Source organism: Kogia breviceps, chromosome 2 (assembly GCF_026419965.1).
Source record: "Kogia breviceps isolate mKogBre1 chromosome 2, mKogBre1 haplotype 1, whole genome shotgun sequence".
NCBI lineage: Eukaryota > Metazoa > Chordata > Mammalia > Artiodactyla > Physeteridae > Kogia > Kogia breviceps.
In genome coordinates, this window is record NC_081311.1 from 194,735,151 (window position 1) to 194,753,344 (window position 18,194).

At 40.1% G+C, this 18,194-nt stretch overlaps 1 protein-coding gene across 6 annotated transcripts in view; it reads left to right on the top strand.

The window, feature by feature from the left end:
- Window positions 1-204: 204 nt before the first annotated feature.
- The window catches only part of GIGYF2 (GRB10 interacting GYF protein 2), a 129,897-nt gene continuing 111,907 nt past the window's right edge, over window positions 205-18,194 (top strand). For 2 of the 6 annotated variants that reach the window (XR_009334062.1, XM_059054378.1), the window contains exons 1-2: window positions 205-299; window positions 5,942-6,007. The gene's annotated coding sequence lies outside the window, so the exon portion shown is untranslated. The remainder of the gene's footprint in view (window positions 300-5,941; window positions 6,008-18,194) is intronic. The other 4 variants (XR_010839252.1, XM_067027183.1, XM_059054379.2 and 1 more) reach the window with 3 other exon arrangements.

Here is an 18,194-nt window from a genome sequence, read left to right on the forward strand (position 1 = left end):
CCGGCCAAAGGACCCGCAGGCGCCTGCGCCCTGCCGCGGCCCCGCCCTCCTCCAGCGTGACATCCGGGGCTCGGGCAGGGGCGTGCCCGGGAAAGAGGGGAGGGAGGCTGCGGAAAGGAAGGATGTCGTGGGAAGCTGGAGGAGCTGGGAGGGAGGGGAGGCGGGGCGAGGGCAGAGTAGGGGGCGTGGCGGAATGAGCACGCTGTCACGTGATGTGCGTGGGGACGTGTCGGCCATCTTGTGTTGTTGAGGCTGAGGACTGACTTGGGTTCTGAGAGACTCCCTGTCCCGGACCGCAGGTAACCAGTGACTCGGTCTCGCTCCCCTGCCCGGCTCCGCTCCGCGCCTCGGCTCCGCCGTCCCGCCTGGGCCTCCCGGGCCTGCCGCCCACGCTCGCGTCCCCGCCGCTCCGGCCTGACCCGGCCCAGCCGCATGGACACCCCCAGGCCGCCCGGCAGTCGCCGCGGCCGGCTCGGGCGTCAGGCGAAGGGACAGTTCAGGTGCGGGGTCGGAGTGACTCCCCGGCCGGGGGCAAGCCGGGCCCGGGCACGTCTCGGCCGCCGAGCTGGAGAGCCCCTTCTTCCGGGGCCCGTTGGCATCGCAGGGGGAGCCGAGGAAGGGAAGAGGGTGGTGGGATGGACAGTGTCAGGCCGGCTTGCTTAGGGCCAGAGGGCTCGCCTTCTGCTACCTGGTCCTCGGGGCCAGCCACCCGCCCAGCCTCAGGGTGCCCGGGGTAACAGCTGCGGCGGCCAGACAGCTGTTCCTGCCCGCGTTCCTCCCCACACCTGGTCTCTGGGAGATGCGCCCTTGCCTTCCTCACCGAACATCTGCACTGGGGAGATTCCTTCCGTGGCGAGAGGACTGGGTCTGGACCAGGCCTGAAGCCAGGTGGATCCATGATCGGAACCTGGGACGGAGGTTGGGAAGGTAGAACCCATGGCAGCTTCGGGACCTGAACGTTCACATCAGGTTGAAATGGGCATTAGCCTTAAGTGACAGTAGTTCCCCACGAAGCACTCAGAATATTTCAGTTTTGTGCTGAAACATAAACCAAGCGACCAGAGAAGGGGGGGTGTCAAGAAAGAGAAGGTTGTGTGCCTGTGTTTGGGAAGCTGTAACGTTGCTTTGCATTTATCTAGCACTGTTTTTTGTTTGTTTTTGTTTTTTAAAAATTTTTTTCTTTCCCTGAAAGAGCACTTAAACACACCTAATTTCTCTGTAAGAAAGGTAAGTATTTCAGTTTAACTTGCAAGAAATTGAGGAAGGGGCCAGAACCTGTGAACAGATTCTTATCCAGTGTTGTATACCTTGGATTATACTTAGTCAATGTTAAATACCTTGGATTATAGGCAGTTTTGATTCCCAGTTTGTATGCATGGAAGATATTCTTTCCTTACATAGTATTTTCTTTTTAGAATCTAGTGATTTTCTAGATTAAAAAAATTGTCATCCTTTCTGAACATTAACTTTCATCTTTCTAATTGCAGCTCTGGCCTTTCAGAGTTTGTCTGTTTTGGTTAGAACACAAAGCGTGGTCTCATTTGTTGGTGTTTTTATGTGTTTTAACTAGTTAGTGTAGTAGCTTTCAGAGTGCTCAAATTGGAATATGTACTTTCCTGTTACATCAAATGTTACATCAGTAGAAGACACTAGAAAAAAAAAGTAAAAGTGGTATGTATCTGGAGGAATGTCACAATCTTTTTGACATTTAATACTGGGGAACACACTGGTGATGGTGGTGATTCACTAGAAAAGAAAGGGCTTTGAACCTTTTCTGTATTAGACAAAGCATTTTCGCATTTTGAGACTGAGGAGGGAGAAGGGACTATATGCTTCCATTTATTCTTTCATTTGTGCATTTATTTGTTTGAAGAATATTGAGATCCTACTACAGTGGTGGGTGCTGGGAGCAAAACAGACCAAAAATTCCTGTTTCCATGGAGCTCATTCCTAGACAGATAAATACATACTTAGGTAAGATATATAGTGTAGTGATAAGTGATGTGGGAAAAAAATGAGACAGGGTAATAGGATAATAGGGAGCTGGGGGAGGGGGTTAATTTTAGGTGGAGTGCCCTGGGAAGGCCACGGGGAGAAGCTAATATTTGAGGGAAGACCTGCCACAGGTGAAGGATCTATTCCTGTGACTCTCTGGAGGAGGAATGCTCCAGGCTAGGGAAGCGAGGGCAAAGCCCCTGAGGCAGAAACTGAAGTGGGTGCAGATCAGGTGTGGCTGGGAAGAGGATGGAGGTTAAGCCTAGACAGAGAGGCATGATCGCAGGGGAACCCAGTAGGGAGTGTGTACCCAGCTCACGGGTTCAGAGATGAGCGGGGTTATTCAGTTGTCCTGGAGTCTTTTTCCACACCTCTTTCCTCCAACATGACACCCTTCCCCTCCCCCAATTTGGAAAATTCGGAATGCTCATACAATGTATTTCAGGAAACTGTCATGAAATAGCTTTCTCAAAAGTAAAAGTTTTTAAATGAGATTGATGATAACAGGATTTTTCAAAAGAAATTGCTTTCTAAGAATATTTGAAAATGTAGGGAAATGAATTTCCTTTGAAATTTAGACACAAGTCATTAAGGAATATAACCTGGAAGAAGTGTATTAACTCAGGTTGTTTTCAGTGGTAAAGAATTCCTCTTAATGATGTCTGTGTTGTCCAGCCTAGTTTTAAATTCCTCAGGGACTGTTCAACTAACTTGTTTGTATATCTTTTATAGCATTTTACACGTGTAGAACTTTCTGTGCTGAGTTTTTTATTCGTCAGCTTTGACCTTTCAGACTAGTTCTTCAATTAATTTTATACCAGTAGACTTTTTCTTGGAAAAAATTTTTTTCTGATTTTCTTTCAGCTTATCTCCATATTCTTATTACTGAGCTTTCATAAATGTCCTCTTTCATTTTAATTCATCTGAGGAATTTAATATTTTTGGCTTCTAAATGCTTTTGTTGGTGAGTTGCATATATGAAAAAGAATTTGTCTTGGCTTGCCTGAAAATCATGAGAAGTTAGGAATTGCAACTTCAGGGTGTGAGTGGAGCTCCTTGGCCAAGAGGAGACTTAGTGATGCTAGTGAGGAGATAGTCTTTTAACGAATTGCATTTCTCTCTCTTGTTCCTTTGGTGAGTTTTTGAAATCACAGTTCCAAATTATAATGTCTTTCATGTCATATCAGCTCATTTGTTCTCATGACTCTACGTTTTAGTATTCCATATGTCTATATTTTTGTTGACCTTCACACTGGAAGATGACACTATTCATAGTGATTGCTTATCTGGGAGAACCATTTGGGGTGACCAGATTATTACTGTCCTGTTTATCCTTGCCCTTCTAAAGGATCTTTGATTTGTACCTTTTTTTTTTTTTTTTTTTTTGCGGTATGCGGGCCTCTCACTGTTGTGGCCTCTCCGGTTGCGGAGCGCAGGCTCAGCGGCCATGGCTCATGGGCCCAGCCGCTCCACGGCACGTGGGATCTTTCCGGACCGGGGCACGAACCCGTGTCCCCTGCATTGGCAGGCGGACTCTCAACCACTGCACCACCAGGGAAGCCCGATTTGTGCCACTTTTAAAGACTGACTTCATTTGCAGTTCTCTGTTAGCCCCTGACAACTAAATTTTCAGTAGTGTTTTATTCTATTTCTTATAGATTATAGTGGGACCAGTCTCATTATAGGTTGAATCTACAGCCTATGTTGGTGTTAATCCAGGTATATTAGAGGCAAGTTCAATGTCTGTTTTCTTCAGCAGTTTGAATTGCCTTAACATTATTTGGTCATTGTTGTAAAACTCTGAACCCAAGTTTTTTTTTTTCCTCCTTAACCCCCACTAGGATTTTATGGTGATTGAGTCCTGATATTTCCACTCATTTTTAATGCCCTGAAGAATTGCATGTCTTTAAAAATATAAGTAGATTTTAATTCCACAGACAAGTACTTATAGTTAGACTCCTAATATTTCTTGACCAGGATAGCATTTTGTCATGTTTTATGCTCTCAGATAACTGAGAAATATATTAGATTAATTATATAGGAATACAGAATGATACCTTTGTTGGATTGCCCATAATTTTATTTGAGGTTGAGGGAGAAGAGGGGAGAGGTTTGAAAAACAAAAGAATATTCTCTTTTTTAAAAATAAATTTATTTATTTTATTTATTTATTTTTGGCTGAGTTGGGTCTTCGTTGCTGCGCGCAGGCTTCTCACTGTGGTGGCTTCTGTTGTGGAGCACGAGCTCTAGGCGTGCAGGCTTCAGTGTTTGTGGCACGCAGGCTCAGTAGTTGTGGCTCACGGTCTCTAGAGCGCAGGCTTAGTAGTTGTGGCACACGGGCTTAGTTGCTCTGCGGCACGTGGGATCTTCCCGGACCAGGGATCCAACCCGTGTCCACTGCATTGGCAGGCGGATTCGCAACCACTGCACCACCAGGGAAGCCCCAAGAATATTCTCTTAAGTGGCCAAAGTTAATTTTATAAAAATATTTCAAAGTATGATACACTTCCCTACCTCAAGTGATTAAGGAACACAATTTTATATTTTCTTGTTAACTACAGAGTTTCATTGAAATTGAACTTTTTTATACTTAGAATCATAGGAGATACCCTAGGGCTTATTCTCTTGAGTTAGGCCCAGAGAAGAGTTTTTATTACCAAGTTCTCTCCTCTTTTGCTTCAGCTTGCTCTTATAAAAAGTAGAGTGCAGGACTTCCCTGGTGGCACAGGGTTAGGAATCCTCCTGCCAATGCTTGGGGACATGGGTTCGAGCCCTGGTCCGGGAAGTTCCCACCTGCTGCAGAGCGACTAAGCCCACGTGCCACAACTACTGAGCCTGCGCGCTAGAGCCCACGAGCCTAGAGCCTGTGCTCGCCGCAACTAGAGAAAGCCCACGAGCAGCAACGAAGACCCAAGGCAGCCAAAAAAAAAAGTAGAGTGCAGTGGATAAAGTTGGATGACCTTTTGGACATTGTAACATGGCTACTTTTTTGCAAAATTAAATGAGAGGTGGAAGTGGCTTTTTCAAGTTGCTTTCTTGCTGTTAGTAAAATGTCAACTTTAATTTTTAGTTACTGTTTTTTGCCGTTTTTTTTTTGTTTGTTTGTTTTTTGTGGTACGTGGGCCTCTCACTGTTGTGGCCTCTCCCGTTGCAGAGCACAGGCTCTGTATGCACAGGCTCAGTGGCCATGGCTCACGGGCCCAGCCACTCCGCGGCATGTGGGATCTTCCCGGACCGGGGCACGAACCTGTGTCACCCTGCATCGGCAGGCGGATTCTCAACCACTGTGCCACCAGGGAAGCACGAGCGATTTACGTTTTAGTAGCAGCCTTCAAAGCATCATTTGATTTTAGCTAAGAAATCACTTAGAGCTGTTGTTTCAGTCTACTCCTTGTCACTTGAAATATCACCATCTTGTGGATTTTTAAGATATTGTCTCATCAGAGCATTAAAAGAAGGTTGTGATTTTGCAGCTGAAAGCACATCTGGATCTTTGCTCCTTGGACGTTTTGGCAGTGGTCATACATCTTGGGGCTCATTGATTATTTGCATAGGATACATGCTGTATTGCCGTCTTGCTAGCTGTCATTTTTCTATCAGCTATATTAGAAAAGTTAATACCAAATCCCTGTAATGTAGTTTTGGATGAAAACCCCAAATAATCATTTCCTGAAACCCTATAGTGGTACTCATTTGTTAGCTTCATCAGAATCACTTAGAACTTCGGTTAAAAATATATATTTTTCAGTCCCATTCCAGAGCTACTGAGAGAGACTCTTTAGATGTTAGGACAGTGTATCTAGATTATAAGCATATCAGGTGATTCTAATATTTTAACCAGGTTTGGAATCCATTTCTTGTAAAACATATTCATGATAAAAATTACATTTCTAACATTTCTAAGAGATTGCTGAGTTATTTACTTTAATACTTTTATTGTTTACAGTGTTAAAAGGACCTGAATAAAGTCTGCTCAAACCTCCTGCTGTGAACCAGCAGAACTTTTGAACAGGTGAGTTTTGAAGGGAAGCACAAAGCCTGAGGGCTTATGCAAACAGATAATTTTTGCTTTTAAGGCTCTGGTTATTTTTGTCCTATTATTTCTCCTGAAGTTATAGATAGTAGATAGAAACAACTTCTCTGGTACCACTCAGATACGTTATGAACCGTGAGAATAATCGTACCCTTTCTGCGTTGATCCTGATGTGAATTTGTGTCTTAAATTGTCATAATGATTTTTTGATGGCATGAAACAGGAAGAGGAATGCTTTGAGGGGAAGGGTAAGGAGGTACCTTATGGCACCCAAGAGCAGCTGGCTTCATGAAGGACATGAACCGGAAACTGGGAAGCATTCAGGAGACACGGTGGTCCAGAGAGCACTTTTCTCCTTGCTGGCTAGTAGGTGTCATCTCTTGTCTCTTTATATCTTGCTTTAGTTGTCTTTTCACACTCTGGTCTTTTCTGCTTTAACAAAAACAGAAGAAAATTGCTACTTCATTCTTGGAGCCACATATAAACTCAAGCTCTAGTGCCACTAGCTAACTGGTTACCAGCTTAGTGTCCCCACTTCAGATTCCTCGGAGGAAAAATTTGATTAGTTGAACTTGGTCCAAATTTCCATTATTGGTCCAATTAGTGTGGCCATGGGGTTGGGGTCTTGAAAGGTCCCACTCCTAAGATTGGGGGCAGGTCTCAGAGGAGGTGGAATGTAGCCTTTTTGAGGCAGAATCCCACAGAAGCTTCTAGATGTTTTTCCTTTTCCTAGAAAAATTCCTGTATATATCTTGTCAGTTTCAATTTACCTGTCCTGAAGAGTTAAAATATATGCGTATCTTTTCGGTGAATGAGACCTAGTAGGTCTCACCAAGCATTCTTGGATCTTCCTAATGCAGTGTTTAACAAAACTTCTTGATTTGGGGGTTCAGAGGACCATCTAGGGTAAAGGTTTAGTAAATGAACATAAGCAAATAAGACACTTAGCTTGTGGAAAAATTCATTGTTTATTTATTTTTCATTGATTGCTATTATAACTTTTAATTTCTGTGTACTTTTTACAGTATTAAGTAACACTTGATTATGAGGAAGCCATAGAGAATTTGAAGGGTAGGACTTTTATATATGAATCTATATTCACATTATTTGAGTGGTAGCAGGGACTTCACTTTTGGGAAAGGATCAGGGAGACAGTATAAACTTTTGTATTACATGTTTTTGTATACTAGAATTATTAGGTAATATTGAAGCAAACTTTTTTAAAAAATTAATTAATTTATTTTTGCCTGCGTTGGGGCTTCCTTGCTGGGTGTGTGCTTTCTCTAGTTGCGGCCAGCGGGGGCTACTCTTTGTTGCGGTGTGGGCTTCTCATTGCGTTAGCTTTTCTTGTAGCGGAGCATGGGCTCTAGGCACACGGGCTTCTGTAGTTGTGGCTCGCGGGCTCTAGAGCGCAGGCTCAGTAGTTGTGGTGCACGAGCTTCGTTGCTTCGCGGCATGTGGAACTTCCCAGACCAGGGCTTGAACCCTTGTCGCCTGCATTGGCAGGCGGGTTCTTAACCACGGCGCCACCTGGGAAGCCCTGCAAACTTTTTTTTTCTAATGGGGCATTTTGAAGTTCTCTTTATTTTTGTTTGTAGCTTGTATGCACTTGGTAGCATCTAATTGCTTAAGTCATTTTTTATAACTCACATCTTGTTATGTTAGTATATCAGTGTATCCAGATTTTGATGCAAAGCATAGGAATTACTAGTCCAAAGTGATCTATTATAGAATGATGTGTGGAATGACAGACCACAGATGTGAACTCCTGTGATTTTTTTTTTTCCAGCCAAGGTTTCTTTAGCAGATTGCAGCTAAATTCATTTTTAAGGTGGAAGAGTCCTTTCTCATATTGTACATATTCTTTAATCTGGATGTTGAGGTAAAGCATATGTAGGGCTTTGTGAGGCTTAAAAAGATTTCCACATAATCAGGGTAAAACTTTCATAGGCGCTGGGCATCCCTCTCTGGAAAAGATTGGCTTGTGGTGAGATTATCAAATGGTATGGTAATGTCTACGGCATTGTAGTTTTTCCTTGAATAGTTAAGTGGTTGCTAATTTTATTCTCCTTTCACCAAAAGGAGGAAAAAAAGAGAAATATTTATATATTTTTCAGAAGCAGTGGGGAGAATGGCAGTAACAGTAATAGCTTTTTCTTGTAGTGATACCGTGGCCAGTATGTTCTTTGGGAACAAAGCTCCTTTTATTCTAGTTGTCCTGAACCTGGAGGAAGTCTTGGGAGCTCTGGCCACTTCAGTATTGGTCCTTTGCTTGCAGAGACTGACAAAGAATTGGCAGAGGTACTGTCTTGGTACTTAATAATTGGCAAATCATGGCTCAGTCTTTGAAGAGATGGTTACATCCAGATTTCATGGTTAGCCCCTTGGGAATTGAGATGTTGTTAACCCAAACCATGGCCAGTTGAGTAACTGGATGAAGCCATCTTGCAAGATCAGTGGGTCAGAGAGCCTTAATTCATGTTCTGGAATCTGACACTCTTTATTTAATCTTTCATATTACTTCTGTCATTGTTAATGAAGTTTCTGATAGTGTGTTATGAGAAGATACACTCTTCCTCAACCAGAGGGCTCACTGTATTGCTTAATTGAGTGATGCAGAGGGGTAGAAGTTGGAGGATAGTGGAAAAGAGAAGGAGATTGGAAAAAGGGGAAAAAGGACTTCCACAAAATGAGTTCCCCTGAAAATTGCAAGGAAATGGGAAAAAAAAAAAAAAAGGTAACCAAGCAGTTTTGAGCACTATGTCAGTATGTAGAGAAAAAGCTTGTGGCTATTAAGCAGAGAAATGTGGGTTTAATTTTCTGTCATTTACCACCTGTAACTTTAGATAAATAACTTAACCTCTTGGAGGCTTATTTTCCTTACTATAAAGTATATCCCATGGTGATTTGGGAATTAAAAGTAAAATGCCCAATACAATGCCTGGCACATAGTAAACAGGCCTTCAATAAATGGTAGCAGTTACGATTGTTATTGCTATATAAATAGATACATTTTGATTGTAAAATGTCATCTTTATAATTTGAATAGAGGCCTTGGTGGGTTCTGTTTTTAAGTCTTCTGTCTTTTGTTTTGTTTTGTTTTCAATCCAACAAATATTTGAATACCTGCTTCGTTCCAGGTGCTGGGCTAGCCATAGTGGTGAGCAAAACACCTATCTTCATGGGACTTACGCCTAGTGGTAGAGGCAGTCAGGAAGTCATATAAGTAAATTTCAAAATGTGGAAAGTTTCTCTGTCCTTGGAAAAGATACATTTTTAAAACCCTAGATATTCTTTGAATAAGTGTCATGTTTGGATCTTGGTGTTCTTGTTGTCAGGGGTATTTTATGCCTCTTGATATGCTTTCCAGGGTATGTTTGTTTGTTTGTTTGAAGTTAATTTATGTATTTCTTTTATTTGTCATTTTTTCCTCTTTCTCTGAGATAGATGTTCTCAACTTTTTATCTTAGGATTCCTTTACCTTCTTAAGAGTTAGAGGACCCCAAAGAGCTTTTGGTTTTTCAGTTATATCTATCTTTATGATATTGAGAAATTTAAAATGATTTATTAATTTATTTAAAAATAAAAATAGTTTCTTTACATGTTAACATAAATATATTTTTAATGAAAAATACCTGTTTTCTAAAACATTTCTTAAAAAATTTGCTGAGAAGAGTGACACTGTTTTTACCTTTTCACAAATTGCTTTTTATGTCTTGCTTTGTAGAAGGCAGCTGGATTCTCACAGCTGCTTCTGCATTCAACCCGTTGCTGTTTATTGTATTAGTTGAAGTCTGTGCAGGAGATTTATCCTCACAGAGATGTGTATGTAGTTGGAAAAGGGAGGAATATTTTAAGAGCTTTTCAGATAATTGCAAATTTTCTTTGATATTACACTAAAATTCAACAAGTAGTAGTTTATAAAGGTTAGTTGCAATGTGAAATTTGAATTATATCAATGCACTTTTATATTCCATTACATTAAAATCTATTGGTCTATCTTGTGCATTAAATGGATATTTTATATTATACAGTATCAAAAAAAATTCATTAATATCAACACCCATCAGAAAAGCTGTTACTTATTGGAAGGTATAAGTACTAGAAAAACCCATCAAGCTCATGGTAATGAATAGATGTTTTCTAAAATTTTAACTTTTGCTTGAAAGCTCAAGTTTTGTAATTGGCAACAAGTACTATCAATTGTTTTCCTTAAAGTGACAGTCTTGTTTCATTCATTTTTGGAAAAAAGGTCTGCTATATACCCAGGTCTGGATAATTTTATTTGTGTGTCAGTTTTTTCAAGTCAATATGATGTTTCATGAGCAGAAGCAGTTAGTTGAGTTTGTAACTCAAAGCCGTCACATAAATGCTTTTCTTTGAGACTTTGGTATGCAGCTGAAGTGCTTTATGTGTACTTCTCATTTCATCACATTAAGAATATTAGAAAGCTGTGTACACAGGGACCAAGATTAATAAAAATTAATCGTTTTTACTGCTTTATCGAGGGCATTCTTAAGTAAACCTGGCTTTTTTTCCTCTCTTGTGAATATATGGCACATGGCAGTGAAGACTACTGTAGTTTGGTGCCATTAATTTGAATGATGCTAAGGTGCCAGCAGTTTTACCCATGATTAGTGCAGTGCCAACATAGTGAAAAATGCAAAGACTATCTTAGTATTAACAGTTTTGCCATCTTGGGTATCTTGAAAGTGTTTTGGGGAATTGCTTCTCTGGGGAGTGGAACATTTTTCTGTATTACATTTATACATATTGATATTACGTTGACTTTTTAAAAAGAGTTTTCAAAAAAAAAGTAGTTGTTTGAAATAGAAACTGGAATAAACATATCATTGAGGATTTTTAGATTTCAGTGAGGGTTTTTAATTCTGGGTAGATACAGATTTATTCATAAGTTGCAATCAGTTATAAAATACTCTTCTAAAATGGTCTCATAAAAATAGTCTTCTACACCAGTGCTGTCCCCCAGAATTTTCTGCTATGATGGAAGTGTTCTGTAAATCTACACGGTCAAATACTGTAGCCACTAGCCACATGTGACTGTGGAGCACTTGACATGTGGTTAATGTGACTGAGGGAATCGCATTTTTTTAAATGTAAAAAACCTTTACTTTTTTATTACAACTCAAGTCCTCTTATTTTTACAGATTTTATTTTTAAGAACAGTTTTAGATTCACAGAGAAATTGAGAAGATAGTACAGAGAGCTCCCATATATACCACACCCAGGTTTTGTATTGTTAACGTCCTACATTACTGTTGTCCATTTGTTACAGTTAGTTAGCCAGTATTGCTTATTAACTAAGTCCATAGTTTATTCAGATTTCCTTAGTTTTCCTGAGTTTATTTTTCTATGTCAGGATCCCATCCAGGACATCACATTACATTTAGTCAGGTGTCCATAGGCTCCTCTCTCTTTAACAATCTTGACAGTTTTGAGGAGTGTTGGTTAAGCATTCTGTAGAATGCTTCTCTGTTGGAATTTGTGTGATGTTTTTCTCCGGGTTATGGGTCATGGGTTTTTGGGAGGAAGACTACAGAGGTAAAGTGCCATTTTCATCACATCATATCAAGAGCATATACTGATTTATAACTGTTAATATTGACTGATTATCAGTGTTAACATTAACTTTGATACTTGGTTGACTTTCATACTTTGTCAGGTTTGTCCACTGTAAAGTTACTCTCCTCCCTCCCCCACAAGGAACTAGATTTTAAATTTTAATTAATTTAACTTGATATAGCCACATGTGGTTAATGGGTACTATATAAGATGGCACAGTTCTAGAGAGTGTTTCTCAGTTTTAAATATTATCCAAAACTTTATTTAACATCAATTTTAATAGATTTAAAGAAAGGCAGTTTAACATAAAAGAAATATAAAATGTTAGTCTTGAAATGCATTGCTTTTTGAGGGAGGCAGTCTACTTTTAGTAAACTTAGTCTTTTTAAAAATTAACTTTCTGAGGTTTAATTTATATACAATAAAATGCCTTCATTTTAAGTATACTTGTATTAAGTGTACATCTTGATGAGTTTTGACAAGTGTATATACTTATGGGACCATAACCACAGTCAAGACAGGTAACATTTTCATCACTCCCAGAACTTTCCTCCTTCTTTTTTGCAGTCATTTCCCCTCTCCCACCACTGATTTGTTTTCTGTGACTATAGATAATTTTTCCTCTTCTACAATTTTATATAAATGGAATCATTCAGTATGTATTTTTTTTGGGGTCTGGCTTCTTTTGTGCAGTGTAATATTTGTGATACATCCATGTTGCTGCATGTATCAGTAATTAGGTGTTTTTATTGATGAGGATATTCCAAGGTATGGTCATTATAATATGTGTTTATCCATTTATCTTGCTTTGGGGCTGTTAGGAATAAAGCTGACCTTAGTTTCATGGCAATGGGTAGTGATTCAGACTGTTCTGGATTGCAGTGTTTATTTCAACACTGTAAATTAGGAATTTAAATTTTTTTTAGGATGAGAAGAAAAGCCAACAGAGCATCTATAATTTTTTGAAGATATTCCATGAAAAGGATAATTAATATAGAAATAAATAGTATTTTGCAAAGTTTCATATAAAAATGTGCGATCCAGATAGATGTAGACAATTCTGGCTTCCTGGGGAGGGAGGGGAGTTCTTTGTCAGTTCTTTAAGATAAATGTTTAGTAATAAAGTGAATAATGGAAGCCTGATTTTGTTCCATGAAGTTTTATCATTAGTAGATATGTTAACAGATCGTATTTTAAAAATTATTTTAAAAAGTTTGCATGTTTAAAAATGAAGAGATCTGGTATTGTCATACAGATGGGTGCAGAAGGAAAATGTGTTTTCTGCTATAATGGGAGGAGAATTTCCTTTTATTTTTGTACCTTAAAATTGTTTTTTTAAACCAGGTTAATGTTCAAAAGAAATTAACTTTCTTTGACATTTATGTTTGGGCTGTAAAAGTATTTCAAACGGGAGGCAAACGCTTCTTGTGGGTGTTAAGATACACATTGTTATAAAAGTAATTGAAGAATATTACTGCAAATTATGGAAATAGAAAAAAATCATTAATCCCACCTCATGAACATTTCTTTATTTTTATGTTCTCGTTGTCTATTTATGACATATAGTTGGCTCTCTGTATCCACGGGTTCCATATTCTTGGATGTGGAAAGGATTTGTGTAAAGGATTTGAGCATCCCTGGATCTTGGTATCCACAGAGGGTCTTGGAACCAGTCCCCCTTGGGTACCAAGGGTTGACTGTATGTATAATTATACTCTTGTGTGCATACATTATTGTACCTCTAGTCTGTTGAGTGAATGTGCTGTTTTTACAAGATTGCTTACAGTCTTATACAATTATAAGTGATGTGGTATATGTGGTTCCTCTCTCATGGTTGGACCTTTTCTTTTCATTGTTTCACTTAGCCTTTTTCTGAAGTTTGAAAAAAATGCATCTGAGACCTATGTATTTTAGCCTAGTGACTGAGTCTTGGTTCATTTGAATGTGGACTTGTTTATGGTCTTAAGAGTCGACAGATTTACAGATTATTTTATCAAGATAGTGGTACAAAAATTTTTTAATGACAGACATTTAAGTAGGGAGTGAATTTAATATTTGTTATCAGAAGATTTGCATTTAAAATAGTTTTGCTTCATGTCTATTAAAATATTTTTAATTGTACTTGTTTTTCCCTCCTAGCTAAATCATTTACAGTTTATTTTAACCTTTTTAAAATTGAGGTATAAGATATAGTAAATACGTGCACAAATCTGAAGTGTATAGTTGGAAAATTCTTAAAGATTTATTATTTATTTATTTAATTTATTTTTGGCTGCGTCAGGTCTTAGATACGGTGTGCGGGATCTTTGTTGTGACACGCGGGCTTCTCTCTAGTTGTGGCATGCGGGTTTTCTCTTCTCTAGTTGTGGCGAGTGGGTTCCAGGGTGAGTGGGCTCTGTAGTTTGCAGTGTGCGAGCTCAGTAGTTGTGGCACGTGGGCTTAGTTGCCCCGCAGCACGTGGGATCTTAGTTCCCTGACCAGGGATCGAACCCGCGTCCCCACATTGTAAGGCAGATTCTTTACCACTGGACCACCAGATAAGTCCTCGGAAAATTTTTTATATGTGCATATAGTTCTGTAGTCACCACCTAAATCAAGATAGTGAGCATTTCTAGCAACCCAAAAGATTCCATCGTCTTCTTCCCAGTAAGTAATCCCTACTTCCATGGTGAGCAGTGTTCTGACATCTGTCAAAATTGATTATTTTACCTGTTGAACATTATAGGAATCATATAGTATATATTCTCTGGTGACTGGCTTCTTTCACTGGATACAATGTCTGAGATTCATGCAATGTTGTTGCAGTTATCAGTAGTTGGTTCTTTTCTTCTTTGTTGGTGAGTATTTTGTTGTATAAATATACTACAATTAAAAAAATTTTTATTTTGAAATAATTTCAAACTTATAGAAAAGTTGCAAAAAATTACTTAGACTTTCCATATGCCCATCACCCAGTTTGGTCACTAGTTGTTTTTTTTTTTTTTTTTGCCACGCGGCATGCTGGATCTTAGTTCCCCGACCAGGGATTGAACCTGTGCCCCCTGCAGTGGAAGCACAGAGTCCTAACCACTGGGCCGCCAGGGAATTCCCTGGTCACCAGTTTTTAACATTTCCTCGTATTTAGTTTATCTTTCATTTTCTTTTTTCTTTCTCCTTATATGCACATATATATGTATATAATTTTTAATATAATTTAAAATTTATGTAATTTTTTTCTGTTCCATTTGAGGGTTCATTACAGACCTCATGCTCCTTTTCCTCTAAATATTTTAGTGTTATCTTGTAAGAGTAAGAACATTCTTCTGCATAATCACAGTAAAAATTTCAGAATCATAAAGTAGTAACATTGATACAATACCATTGTCTAATCCATAACTCCTATTCAGATTATTCTATTTGTCTCTTTAATGTGTCTTATAGCATATTTTTTGCTGGTTCAGGATGGAGTTAAGAATCATGCTTGCACTTAGTTTTTATATCTCTGTAGTCTCCCTTAATCTGGGATGGTTCTTCAGCCTTTGTGTGTTTTTTTTTTTTGGTAGTACGTGGGCCTCTCACTGTCGTGGCCTCTCCCGTTGCGGATCCGGACGCGCAGGCTCAGCGGCCATGGCTCACGGGCCCAGCCGCCCCGCGGCATGTGGGATCCTCCCGGACCAGGGCATAAACCCATGTCCCCTGCAATTGGCAGGCGGACTCTCAACCACTGCGCCACCAGGGAAGCCCAGCCTTTGTCTTTTGTGACATTGGTATTTTTTTTTTTTTTTTTTTTTTTTTTTGCGGTATGCGGGCCTCTCACTGTTGTGGCCTCTCCCGTTGCGGAGCACAGGCTCCGGACGCGCAGGCTCAGCGGCCATGGCTCACGGGCCCAGCCGCTCCGCGGCACGTGGGATCTTCCCGGACCGGGGCACGAACCCGTGACCCCTGCATTGGCAGGCGGATTCTCAACCACTGCGCCACCAGGGAAGCCCGTGACATTGGTATTTTTGGTGACTGTGGTTGATTGATTTTATGTCTATCAATTTGGGCTTATCTGATTTTTTTTCAAGATTAATTTCAGTTTATATATTATTGTTAGGAATATAACATAAGTGATGCCATGTCCTTCTTAGTGTATCACATCAGGAAACACATGGTGTCAGTTTGTCTCATTATTAATGATGTTACCTAACTCAGTAACGGCCAGATGGAAGAGATGCATAGGGCAAGCTATGTGGGAAGGGATGCAGAGTTTCACAGCTCTTTGGTGTGCCATCGTTTTCACACCTTCACCAACCTTGAAGCTCCCCTGTATTTGTTTATTCATTCATCTGTTGATGGACATTTGTGTTGATAAACATAATAGCCAAATGTCAGGTTTTGGTAGTTATGAATAAAGCTACTATGAATGTCTTATACTCTTCTCTTAGTAGAAATTTTCTTTGCATGTATGTTTAGCAGTGGATTGTGCGATCGCTGGATAGGTGTGTTTAGCTGTAATAGATATTGCCAAACTGTTTTTTTTTTTTTTTTTTTTTTTTGCGGTATGCGGGCCTCTCACTGTTGTGGCCTCTCCGGTTGCGGAGCACAGGCTCCGGACGCGCAGGCTCAGCGGCCATGGCTCACGGGTCCAGCCGCTCTGCGGCATGTGGGATCTTCCCGGATCGGGGCACGAACCCATGTCCCCTGCATCGGCAGGCGGAGTCTCAACCACTGCACCACCAGGGAAGCCCTGCCAAACTGTTTTTTGAAGTGGTTGAACTAATTTGCAGGAATGGAGTTATTAATTTTGTGTTATCTTTTTGTTGTTGTTGGGGGGTGTGCTGCACCCCCGGCTTGTGGGGTCTTAGTTCCCTGACCAGGGATTGAACCCTTGTCCTCAACAGTGAAAGAGCAGGCTCCTAACCCCTGGACCGCCAGGGAGTTCCCCAGGTTTGTGTTACCTTAATCCAGATTTGGCTAAGAGAAAAATAGCTGTTTGCTGGAATGGGCACAGAACTCTTTATTTGGTACATATGAAGAGTGCTAGAGGATTAGCTGTTTTTTCTGCTTTGGGGAAAATAGAGGTTGGGAAGGTGGAGGCAGATTCAGGTTCCTTGGTGTTCATTCTGTGTTAGTCTTTTGACAGACCACGTGCATGGTACCGGTTGGACTTCATTCCGGGTTTGCCATAGTTTTTTTCTGGGTAAGTTTTACATACCCAGGTAAGGGAGATTTGCAGTAGTAGATACTGTTTATAAGAAAGATTCAGGGGATTTTCAAAGGAGTATGTGTTTTGAATTGTTAGTATAGTAGTGGTAGCTAATCAGTATGTCAAGACTTCTCCTGGGAAGCAATATCAGGAACACTTGCAGAGTAAAACTTTCATAATTAGCCATTATGCCAGATTTTGATTCTGCTTTGGCTTCTCCTGGCTGTCTTTGTCCAGACAGAACTTACTACGTAGATCCGTAGCTCGATCATGTTGTTAGTGATCGCGTGTGCCCAGAAGACATCTGACTCATCAACACAGTGCCAGGTTGTGTGAGGCCAGGGTCTCCCTTTTCTTTGTTGCAAACCCAGCAGTAAGAAAAGGCTAGGTTGATTTCTTCTCTTTCTTCACCCTTGAACATGTACTCATGTACACACAGAGTGATAGAGGAGGTCCCAAAGAGGAGCTGAGGATGTCAGGAAAACTAGAAAGATATACAGAAAAAAAGAAAAATAATTATATAGTAGTAATCAGAGATAAAATAATTGCTAGTGAGGAGTGATTTAGCTTAGAGTTTTTAAAAAGTTGACAAAATGGCCACATTAAATAAAGTTCATTGTCAGGCACAGGATGCAGTTTATCGAAGAAGACCAACTTTCTGGTATTAACTGCAGAAGAAATGTATTACTTGAATACACTTATAAGGAATTTTGAATAAGGGACAAGGTCTGAAATAGCAGGTATGTAGAAATATTCTCTCAGCTATTTTTAAGTCAACTCTATTTAAAATTTGAGGGTAGACCTTTCTCTGAGGTCCTTATCCTTAGAATTGGAATAGCCAAAGGAGAGTAGAGGCCAGTAGGGAGGTTGAGAGTGTTATTATCTCTCCATGTGTTAAACTATTCAAAGGATGTTTTTCAGTGTTGTTAAGGTAACTGAAGCCCATCTTGCCCTGATAATTTTACCTTCCTTTTATCCCTCTGAGGTTATCAGTACTGTTTTCCTGCACAGTGGTAGTGAATCAGCAGACAGCATCAGGATCTGCATCCTCTTCCATTCACATGCCTGTTCTGTTTCTTTATTCAGATGACCATTCAGCCTGAAATGCTCCTGTTGTCTCTATGTAATTATTAATATCTCTTTCACACAAACATTTTCTGGCTTAGATGATAGATTGGGTATAGTCACTTTAGCCATTGTTCCTCCTCCTTTTTGCAAAATCTCTTTTCTTCTGAAGTTCATGCTGTCTGACAGGACAACTTCTGTTCCCCTCGTTATCAGATACAGACCCTGTGGCATCATCCTTCATTTTCTTCTTTATTCTCTCTGCCATTATCCGGAAGGTACTTCAGAGTCCATAGGATGACTGATCCAATCTTCCCAGGCTCCTGGTTCTTTGACTTACCTCCATCTCTA